We start from the raw sequence: 12,831 nt of genomic DNA, 5'->3' as shown, positions 1-12,831 counted from the left end.
TAGAAACATTAATAATAACACATACAAAGGATCTTAATGTTGTTAGGGAACTTTAAGAGGATATTTGGGCGATGCTAACGCTGGGGTCCCATGGATGCCAGCTTCCTTTAAAATAGAGTTGCACCTACTGAGGTTTTTTAGGAAATTCTTAAGCTAAGTGGTCCTATGGATTTTGTAATTTGTTTCACTTTAAAGTTTCAGCTCCTAAGTTTAAGGAAAAAGTATCTAAAAATTATTTTATAATAAAGACATTTTTGGTTTTATAGTGTTAGTTTTTTACAAATAGCTAGATTTTTCCCTAAGTTGGTGGGGCTATTTCCAACCCCACCCCATTTTCATTCGCTTCCTAAAAAAGTGAGGCTACTATTATGAAGGAAAAGATTCTAATTAACCTTGTAGCCCCCGAAAAAAATTCTTATGGGACCTCCTATACCTAAAAAATAGACCTGTAGCCCCCCCTCATGGGACCCCTGCCTGGGGCTTGGGCTCTATTTTTTAGGGAATAGAGGTCCCATGAATTTTTTGGGGAGCGCCTAGAGGATTACTTAGAATCTTTTCCTCAAAAACAAGAACCCCTATTTTTTAGCCCTCTTAAATTGAGCAAGTGAAAAAGAGGTGGCACTGAAAATAGCCCCACAAGCATAGAAAAACGTTGTGCCACATAGAAAGTTGTGCTCATTCTTTCCCACAAAAAATAAAGTTTTTACTTCTTAAAATATTTTAAATTTTCAAAATCTTCTCAACTTCCATAAATTTAAGAGCTGAAATTTTAAAGCTACAATACATGGGACCACTCACCTTAAACATTCCTGAAAATTCTCAGCGACCACCCGCTTTATTTTGTAAGAAGCCCCCTCCATATGACCCCAGCCTAAGCAATCTTCTCCGATATATAAATCGCCATTCACTAACTTGTGTGTATTGTAACTCCTGCTTATCTCGGCCCCATTTCAGTAACAAAGATTTCATTTATAGATGCAACGGTACCGTGGATGTGCCCTTCTAATACTTGTGATTCTGAAGCACTGACAGTATAAGGCCTTGTTAAATCGGTCAACGTAACTGTGTTGCTAGAGATCATCAAATTCACCTTTCACATATCCGAACGAACAGTTGCATCGGCTTGCACGCAGAGAAGACCAACATGAATGCATCGTACCACCTCTTCCTGAAGGAAATTACCATCTAGTATTGTTGGTGCAACCATCGGTAAAACATCTCCTTCATTTTCCGCTTCATTCAATAGAAGCCCAAACTCTTGTACTGTGCACATGTGCCGCATTTTTGCAAGTTTTTCCAGCATGTGTTGCTTTTGGTCTACAATTTACTCTGTGTTGAAGTCTTGAGGTTTATAGTAAATTGTATAATTTATGGGAGGTGTTGGGAAATTTTTATTTTCTCTTTGGTTCCTTTCGTCGACATTGGAGCTCCAAGCTCAGCAAACTTGCATGTGACATATCAATCAATTACCCCACAGACTTCATCCAATCTTTATTGCCTTGGAAAGGGAACTTGTTTAGATTTCTCCCAAATTCATGGATTAGTTTAATCCAGTGTGAGTAATTTTCAAAATTCAAGATTTGCAGAGACAAACATTTAAGTGTAACAAACATTGATTTCCTGGGATCATACCCAATTTAGAAGAAAGGGCAGTATTTTCTAGAAAAAGTCAGAGCTCAATTCATGTACATGTGAAACATGTAAAACTCAAGGAAAATAGTTTTGGCATTGCACAGATTCAAAGAGCACAATTATGCCGCCAATGATGTTCTAAGACCGACTAGATCTTGTTTATGGCAGTGTTCTAGCATATAAACATATAAGTTTCAAATGTTATATCCTACATTATTTATTGAACAACTATAATATTCTATTACATATGGCTACAAAATTTCTTTTGCTCAAAACAACCCTTTTGCAGAAGCTCAAGACTCCAACACAAAATAAACAGACTACTAAGTTTACACATGGGGCAATGTTTGAATGTAACTTATCAACACTAGGGCTACATTTTGGAATTTGTTGCCACTTTAGGTTTTTTGGACTAAAGATCTAGAGAGAGACAAAGTCTTGGTTGGCTTTTTACATTTTATGGATTTTTCCATCAATCAACGTGTTGCTCTGATTCTCATCTCCTATCAACATTTTTTTTTTTTTTTGCAAAAATCGTCAGTAATGTCAGGTGTGTTTGACTTCTACTTATTTTTTCATTTAAAATAATAGGATTTGCCTCTGCTGAAACTAACAAAGGCAAGAAAAAAGGGCAAATAACTCATTTCACAATGCAAATGGAAAACCCATGCAGCATCTCCATTTCAACCCTTTAGTAAATTAAAGAAAATAAGCTAAGACCAATTTTATTTCCCTCCTTTAAGACCTGTATATAATGCCCTTATCGCATGCCATAGCTGACAAAAGATAATCCTATCCCTTCCATAGTCAATACACAATTCATTTAAAAATGTTAAAATGTGGTTGTCTTCCTCTCAAAATCTTTAAGCCAAATTAAATATTCAGACAATGACCTTCCAATTCTATGTGAAATCTCAACACCATTCCATAATTATCTTGTTCCATTGTATTCTTTTCCATTCAGATTAAACTAAAGATAAAATGAAAAGTACCTATAGAAAATCCCTTATAATCTTATAAACATCCTATAAGTACTAGTTTAGATAATCTAATAATGAATATGTATCAGGTCAATAAAAAATGGTTGTAGTATAGAATCATCAAAACTGTTGGAAACTACAATTTGAATAATTATTATGTTGTCATTGATGATGAACCTTATTGGTAAGATATTTGCTAACAGTATTAGCTGAGTGATAATAGGGACCAAGCAAGATAAAAGGAAAACTATAGTAATGACTAAGCATAGTGAAGGTCGAGCAAGCTAGTGTAAGCCGAGTGAGAAAGAACAATCAAGACTGAGCTACCCAGTAATGACCAAGCCAAGGAACACAGTGATGACTGAGTACATCATCAAATTAATAGTTTGTTAAAGAATCAAGACTTGAGGACAACATAGTTGAATTTATAGACCAGTCAAAAAATGTTAAAGATAAGGATTAATGAGTTGGAGTATTTAATGCATGAATTGAATTTGTTAGGTGATCTAAAGCATGGATTTAATGAGGAGTTTACAAAAGTTTCAAAGGAAGGAAAAGAAAATGATGGGCAAATTCAATGAATCTGATCAAATCCTAAGATCTATGGTTATATTTAAGCGGAACAAGTGAAGAACAGAGTTTTATGAGAGAATTTTTATGTTGGTTGTTGATTGTTGGACTCAAAAATTTGTGGAGAACAAGTGAAGAATAGAGTTGCAGAGGAAAAGTGAGAAGTTGCTAAAAGTGTGATTGTTTGAAGTGTTGCCAAGCATATTTGAGATGAAGAATGCACGATAAAGTCTAGTAATTGAACTAGGAATGAGTTGAATGGAGATTTGAAAAATCAAAGTGAGTTGTATTTTATCATATCAAACCTAGTTGTTACTTTCTAGCCATTGTGGCAGTAAAATACTTTAATCAAGGTTTACCTAACAGTCATGTTGTAAACCCTTTATTCAAGTTGACATTCTAATAAGATATTATAAAAACCTATAGCAAAGCCACTCCTAATAGGATGATTAAATTGTTTAACAGGGTTATATCTAACACTGTGTTTTGTAACCTTTAACAGGGTTAGCTCTTAACCAAGCTCACTTTAGAAGAATAAAAAAATGGTACCATGTTACTTGGTGCTTTTTCCCAAATTGGATTTCCACGCTATATTCTTGTGTTATCTTGTATGATTGATATTTTCATATTGTATGCTATTTACTATCATATGTTTTTGTTAGTTAACATATACTGAACAAAGAGTTGGATGTTGTGATGAATAAGTTGGATTAATGAATAATTATTATATTGACCGAGTGGATTTATGAGTTTGATTAAGTTATTTGAAGTTTTTAAAAGTTGAATTGATTTAGAAACTAGTTAAGTGATAATGTTGGATTTATAACCATTGCACGATAAGAATGGTAAACAAGGAGGTTGAAACTAACACAAGTTCTAAATAGGACAAACACCTCATAGGCATGAGACAACATAATATTCAGTTGATTAATAAGCATATAACTTAGAACAAAAGGCATGCATAGATCAAGGGAAATAGATATATATTCTTTGTGTGAAGCTAATAAGCATGACCATGATGTAGATGAGTATATAAAGGAGGGGGAATAGAACATAGAGAAGATTGTAGAAGTTTTCTAGAAGTCTAAGAAAATCATAACTAATTTTGACTAATTTTTAAGTAAAACAATGGATACAATAAGCATTTTGTAGAAAGAATGGGATAGAGTAATCTAGAGGTTTTCCATTTTGCAAATTTTGTTAACACAAAATTTGGAGATAATATAGAAGGAGCCAGATCTATTGGAATCTTATAAGTAGTGATATGCTTTATTTAGACCTATAGATTTGAAAGTATATGAGATAGAATCTTATTCTTTATGTATAGAGATTTAGGTAGTAGAGAACCTAATGAAATATTAGGATACAAATTTAGAAGCACTCAAGGTAAACGTTCCATATCTATTAAGGTTTGTATAAGCATATGGTGTATTTTGATGGACAATTTTGACTTGTACATAACATTTTATATTCTCTCCTTTGGTATTGATGTCAAAGGGGGAGTAGTATGAGTGAAAAATGTATAGTATGATGTAAGGGGAATTATTGTACAGATTAATCTTTTTGAGTAATTGTTTGATTTGGTATTGACACATAGTCATTTTTTTACTAAGTATTTCTATCAATGCCAAAGGGGGAGATTTTTGGAAAGTGATCATCATTGTAGGTATAGTCCCATCAATGAGAGTTCTTGATCCAGTCAATTGAGTTGAATAAATTTCCCACTATAGACATTAGGGCTTGGTCATCACTGATAGCACACTAGAGATATTAGGGCATAGGTTGCACTTGGTTCCTGTTTAGTTCCAGATTGGCCTAAAGAAACTAATTACCATCATCATGTTGTAACACCTTCTTTTGCATATTACACCTAACATGCCTCGTTGCATTTCCAACTATTTCTTAAATGATGGAAACATAAGTAGTTAGTATGATCAATGGATTTGGTGATCAGGTTTTGTAATGTGCATACATGAAAAATGCCCAAGTATTGTTCAACTATGGTTAGATTGTGTTTGGCAAAAGAGTAAACTGGCAAAGTTCACAATTATTCAAGAACAATTTTGAAGATCGGGCAAGTTGGCCCAAGGAATGAAATTATTTTTTCAATTTCATTACTTGGCATTGTAGAGATGACATCTTAGATGTTAAACCTTGGACATAATTACTTAATATTTATTTTTGGAAATTGTGCCACACATTTTAAGAAGACTTTTTCCTAATTGATTGGCAAAATAATTGAAAAAGGTATAAATGAAAGTTAGATTTCATATCGAATGATGCAATACGAATCTAGATGTACCCCAAAATGAGGTGATCCAGAATCTAGCAAACAAACACACAACAAAAAATGAACAAGAGGATTGAGATTCAGATCCAAAGAGACAATATTTCATATATTTGAATCAAGAAGTTTACATCCAACATGCCTAGTTGTACGGCCTTCTGGGTTACGACCATTACAATGAAGAATACATCTTCAAACTCAAATGTGAACTTCTAACTCCAAGCTACTCCATGCTAAGACTTATCATCGAATAATAATCATAATCTAAGACTCTACCCAAGACCCCTTTTAAATACTTGCACGGCCACAAGTCGGCCTATTACAAATTACCAACTAAATAAACCCTTACATTAAATGCATAACCAAGCTGCAAGTCAGCTCTCAACAAATATTAAATACCAATCCCAAAATTAAATACGCGCAAGGTCAGCCCAAACTAGAACCAAACAAAAACAACTTGGTCAAAGAAGGACCAAGACAAATACTGGCACTCATGAACACTCGACACCAATAGGAACACTCAGCACACGAAGGAACACTAGCTACAGTAACTCAGCCATCACTAATATCTATAGTAACTCGGCCATCACTACTAGCTACAGTAACTCAGCCCCCACAACTAGCCATAGTAACTTGGCCTCCACTAGTAGCTACAGTAACTCAGCCTCCACTACTAGCTATAGTAACTCGGCCTCCACTAAATAGCTCGGCAGCAACAGAAAATTAGAAACCACTGGCACTCGGCTCCAACATGCAGGATTGCAAGAAAGCCTAGGATGCTCATGCATCATCTAAGAAACAGTATTTGATGAATTGATGTTATGTGATGATTCTATTATTCTATTGTAATGATTATATATGAATCATGATGTTGTATCCAATCAAATAAGAGCTACATTGTAGACTAATAAAACATTGTGATGTCAATACTATAATATTTGGTATTGTATATACTATATTTGTAATTGGAAATTGAGTCCTTATCAAGGAGAGAGATTTATATTGTAATACAACTCCTAATACGGTTGAGACCTCTAACAAGGTCAAGTCCTCTAATAAGGACTAATATATTAAATGTATGTAATGACTCCTAATAGGATCAATACTCCTAATAGAGTATTTGGGTCATAGCCCAAACTTGGTTTGAAATTCTGCGGAATGAGACCTTTCCAGAAATGGGTACAAATTGGGTACCAGTTATGGTTTGGGCACCCGATCCATAATCAAAAAATCGAGTACCCAATTTTTGAATATGGATTAGGTGCTCGAAGCACATTTTAAAAATCGGGTACCCGAATCTGAAAAACTACAAAACTCGCTTTTTTGAGGTTTTTTTTGCCATTTTTACTGAGTGCAAAACAAAAGCCCACTTTTGGATTTCTACTAACCCCGTATTGCTCTTTTTTGATGTACCAGGTATTTTACTTTGTTTTCTACTATTTCATTTCATTGTTTTCAGTTACGCTTTATAATTCCATCAATTTATTATTTTTTTTCACTTTTAATATGTAAAATTGTAAATTTCCATTGTTAATAGTTTTATCTTTAGATGTTTCGATGTATTTAATAAAAATTACAATGTTGAATGATTAGATAGATGTAAATTAGATTTTTTAAACATGTAATTACATTGATATTTTATATTTATTTCAACTAAATAGTAATTTATTATAAATTAGTATGTAAACCATATAACAAAGAAAGTAAATATTCCTAATTCTAACATCAACCTAACCATAATTGTACAATAATTTAATCCAAACCCTAAACATAAAACTAAGTATTTAATGTGTTCCCTTACCATAAAACTATAATTTTAACTCTAAACCCTAGATTCATGTAACTCTAATCATAAGCTCAACTCTTTAATCCTAACATTAACTAAATATCTAATCCTAAACAATCATACATAACCAGTTATCCTTAACACAGCCTTAGCCCTAATTATGACATTCAAATGTAGACGAGCTTTTAAATTCTACTTGTGATTTTCAATAAACTTAATATTTCAAGGTCCAAATCAAATGTAATTTTAAATCCCCTACTCCAAATTATATGGACCATCATATCCATTTATCATTTCATTATTTAGTTAGATAAATTTTACAACAAAATTTTCAATAATTTGATGACCATATATATTTAATAAAACTACACGCTAACTGTAAACATAGTATTAACCTTGATGTAAAATCTCACTTTCACCATAATTCTAAGCTTACCCCTAACACTAATTAAAATTTTAATCAAATTATATAATTAAAATTGAGAAACCTAACCCTAATCATTAATAAACTTAATCCTAAATGTTAAACCCTAATTCTAATTGTAACTTCAAATCTTAAGCCAAACACTTGATCCCTAGCTAGGTAACTATAACAATACTTAGGTCCATAATGGAAAGTAATTTTAATCCTAGGTTTGAAAATATTATTTAATGATTTTTAAATGGGATGAAGAAATATTGAAATCTTAAATGATAAACTATAAAATAGTACTTCAAGAAAAACTTATTTTGTACACTTATGATCTAATTATATTAATTTGTTAATATTTCTCTTGATAATGATATTTTATGATTTATATTCTTTTAATTTCTCCACATAATATGTAGTACTTAACTTTTCACCATGTAATTTATGTAGCTAATACATTTCAATCGATATAGATTTTATTTGTAGATGTGTCTTTGATTCTTTTAGCATGAGGTTTGTTCACATTGGACATGTTTTTTTACTATTTAATACATAATTGACTAAAACTATATTTAGAATGGTTTTTATACTTAGACATTAGTGTAAATAATTTCATGTCTATGTCTAAGTCAAATTTGGATTTATTTTTCTTGAAGCATTATTTGGTCAAGAGTTTTATTTTTTGGGAAATATAACTATATATTGTAATAGCTAGAGTGTCATAAATTTGAGAAAGAATCCAATCTTCCATAAACGAAAAACAAATGGACATCCAATACCATTTTTCTCACATGAGACATGGTAGAGATAGAAGTGTAAATTGGAGAAAGTTGACACTTAGGTGAATATTGTAACTACCTTGAAAAAACCTTTGAGCATACACAAGTTCAAGTGGCATTTAGAGTTGATAGGCCTCATGGACCCTAATAATTGATACCTTTTTATTTTAGTTGACTCTTAGAAGATATTCAACAAGTGAGAGATTCTTACAAATAACTATCTCAATCTTTGATTATTCTTGTTATGATTATTTATTTATATTCTTATGTAATTATTTATGTGCATTTGATTAATGGTATTTTGTGGACCTCTTTAGTTGATATTCGGAATTAATTCAATGATGTGGTAAAATGTAGAAAGTATCTATGAAAATTATAGGTTATGCATGTGCTTTACATGTTGAGTTTTTGATGTGCATGTTCCTTCCATATTAAGTTTTGCATGGACACTATATCTTACCACCATGGACACCTCTATTCAATTCTTGAAACATCACCTAGTTGAGAAGGGAAAAAAAATTCATCTCCTTTTGTTTTCTACATATCACTTGATAGTTCTTTAACATCTAAACCTCTTGAGAAACCCTTTTGAATAGTTTAATTCATAGAGAACATGTCATTTCCTTTGGTTTACTAAGATCCAATAGGACTACAAAAAATGTGGCAATGATAGTGTTCACATGCATTGTATGTATTACTAGGTCATTTCCAAAAATCAACCTTTTTAATACTATTCTCCAAGAAAAGCATTTTTTTGTCTTATATGAGTAATCCTAATCAACATATCCATATGATGGCACCTTAAGTGTAGAGTGTCACTACTGGAATGGAAAGGAAAATTAATATTTCTACCTAGCCCATGATATATATAACCCTCACTATGTTACAATAATGATTAAATTCATTTCTAAAGTCCCATTATTAATTCCCAAGGTACTGATCAACCTGGTGAGCCACTTGAGATTATTAAACTTTAGCCTTACAAAAATGATAATTCCCTTCTTATGGGGTAAAATTTATATTTTTTTTATAAAGCCATGTTTTCCATAACAATAAACAAAATGAAATTGTCATTTCCATCTTTAAATTACCAATGAATATTGCCCTTCCACTTTTGGATATGGCCACTAAGGGAAATAAAATTTCATAATACTTCCCTCTTCCATTTAGTGGTATCATCATATTAACTCCACTTTTGAGTAATGATATTGATCACCATCTAGATTTCTAAGATGGTATGCCATGCTTTCTTAGTCCATGTTGTTTCTTATGACTCTTTTTGCAACCCATTTTCTAGGACATTTCAACTCCCATTACCTTTTGGTATATATGTAAAATGCAAATATCTTTACATTTTATTATTATCTATGTGATTGGTCTTAACCATTTTCTAAAACAATAATTATGTGTGATATTATAGTACATAGAACTAGCAATGATAAGGGAATCTCATTCAAGATGCGCACACTTAGCATTAAAGAAAATCCTGCATTTTAACCCCAAAAGAGTAGCCCCAATCATAATGCTAATCCTAAATCTTATATTTTGTGCCTCAATCATAATGGTAATTACTCTACCCTAATTGTAAATGGATAACCCTAAATCCTAACCCAACCCACAATCTTATTTATATGTTCAATCCTAATTATTTTAATATTGAACCTTAATCGTACAAATTTGCTAAGACATAATCATAAACATGTTTATATAAGATATTTTTATAATTCACATTTAAGTTGATTTATTAATATAGTTTTTTGGAGTATTATTTTATGATTAGGCTTAAATTTGGTATAATGTTCAATTAGCCTTAACATTAAAGTTTAATTTAGTGTTTAACTTTATTTATTTAATTGATATGGTTTTAAAGATTTGTGCATTTATATAATTGATATTTTACGGTATGTGCAGGATCATGGTCAACCAAACTATGCTCTTAAGTGGCAATAAAATATTAGAAAATTAGGGTTATGTCAACTTGACGTGCAATTTTCTACTTGTTATTAACTTTATATCAAAAAGTTGAGAGAAAAGAATCTCTAGCAAATTGAATCTAGTTTCTGAACTACTAGGACTTATCTCAAAAAAATAAAAATTTATTGGTCAAATTTTTGAATTTTAATGCAATATTACAAAAATTTTAGAAGAAAAATAAGAAGTAGACATATGTCTAACCACCTTAATCAAAATCAAATGATAATATTTTTTAATAATATTCTAGATATAAGTAATAGACTCATACCTAGATGTGATGCATATTTTTGTGTATTTTTATTCTGAATAAAAAATTATTAATTAATTTTTGACTTTAGTATTTTTGGAATTAAAAAACTCTCCTGTCTGACCACCTTAACTAATTCAAAACTCTACAAAATTCAATTTTTCATTTTTTTTCCTTATAGTAGAAGAAACATAGAATGTGATGCATCTTTTGGATTTAAAAAATGTTGTACCATTTGAAAGTTATAGTTGTTTTTCAAGTAGTGTGTCAGTCAGCACTTTATACATAACTCCATTAGAAAATAAGTAATAATTACTTACTAAACTCATAATTTGAAAAACCTTACATTTACAGAAAAAAGAAAACATTCTTAAGAAACCCTTTTCATTTCATCAAATTTTTGTGAAATAAAAGTCGTTAGCTACATGTTTGAAGTAAAAATCACATAAAAATAGGCCATAAAGGACATTGTTATGATGTTTTTAAAGTTAACTATATAGGTTTGGTATCAAAAGATATAGTAGACCTTATAAAGATATTAATTGTTTTCATTTAGTATCAAGGTGGATGGGAAAAAAGCTGGAATAGATTTTGAAATGGTTTGAGATATTTTCGAACTATACATTTTTTAGATCACCACTTTTTCACACACCATGATCCTGCTCATACCCTTTAGATTTATTTTATTAAATAGTAATTTTATGATTTTTTATGTTGTTTAAACATATATGCAAATTATATTTGATGGACCCACCCCCACCCCCTCCTCCCCCCCCCCAACCCTCGCCTTCGCCCCCTCCATCTCCACCTCCACCTCCACCTCCACCCCCACCTCTATGACCACCTAGTCCTCCTCCAGCACCTACTGCAGAGGATCTGAGGGAGAGCATGAGGTGCAACCTTTGCGACCTCATGCATGATATTGAGACCATTAAGCATGAGGCCCACCCCCCCCCCCCCCCCCCCACCTATTTCGCCTTGCAGATAGTATGCAAGGCATTGTTCACTCTATTGAGCATTTAGATTGTGATATCGATAACTTTAGATTATGGAGGCAAACCATGTGTGCCTTTTATTCTGATGGCCTATCCTATACAGAGGTCCATAAGCTCTAAATAAATTAATGACATTTTACAAGATATTTTATAAACCCTAAGATGGGTCTTGAGATTAGCGAGAGGAAGCCTCACATTTCTATTAGATGGTACACACATCCACATATATCGGCACACTTTTGGGAGCGGTGGTGGATGGTATTTGACCATCCACCACACGCAAATCAAGAGGTGCCCATGTACTTCCTTAGGAAGCTATGGGCTGAATTTGAATTGGGTTTGAAACTCAATTATTAAATGATATTAGATCATTCCAAGGGGTTGGTCGAGGGATGCCTCGAGATAGGCTTGGGGCAAAGTTGAGTGATAATACAAGGAATCACATATAGCCTTAGCCTCTTGTACCTCTTCCAACACCAGTTGTCCGAGCGCCACACCATCGTCGAGAAGTGTCATCTGCTCTTACCTCATTGAGTGCCCTTTTCAACAATTTAGTAGAGTAGTGGATGCAGGCAAGAGATATTCGTCCACATGGACACATTTGTACTAGTTGTGGAGATATATGCAGAAGCCCCTAGAGCGATGTTGATGCGGCACATGATGACCATAATGTTGAGGGTGTTGATTTTGATGATGACGCATACACCACCCATGGTGATGGTAGAGATGATATTGATGTGTCATCATTTGTTGACCTTTTGTAGGGAGAGCCCAAAGACAGTCAGGAGCAATAGGTAAAATTTTAATTAAAATTTAAATAAAGTACATAATTATTTATTTTCTACATACATGTGTAATTGTATTAACCATATTAGTGTATGTTGATTTTGAAATAACAAAGGATGGATGATACGGTTCCTCCTAGGAGGTAGTATAGTCTTCTTTTGAGATCCACAGACGTTGGCATCCCTCATACAATATGTACTTTGAATTACGCTGTAAATAATGTACATTCAAACTCAAATTTAATAACATGTGCTCATATGTTCTTTTTATCTAATTTTGTAGGGATTGTCATCTACCACAGAGTTTGATGTTTGTACAAGTCTTGATCCATTGACCACTGAGGCACAACCTCAAATACCTACGGTATGAACTTTTGACTCAAGACA

The 12,831-nt window shown here is 32.4% G+C and overlaps 1 pseudogene; it reads right to left on the bottom strand.

The window, feature by feature from the left end:
* Nucleotides 1–934: 934 nt before the first annotated feature.
* Nucleotides 935–12,831, bottom strand: part of LOC149546935 (cysteine-rich receptor-like protein kinase 15) — a 29,597-nt pseudogene continuing 17,700 nt past the window's right edge.

The sequence above is a fragment of the Cupressus sempervirens genome, chromosome 7 (genome assembly GCF_028749045.1).
Source record: "Cupressus sempervirens isolate cs-2001-9-10 chromosome 7, ASM2874904v1, whole genome shotgun sequence".
Lineage (NCBI taxonomy): Eukaryota > Viridiplantae > Streptophyta > Pinopsida > Cupressales > Cupressaceae > Cupressus > Cupressus sempervirens.
The sequence above is the reverse complement of the archived record's forward strand: the minus strand, read 5'-3'. Positions and strand labels throughout refer to the sequence as shown.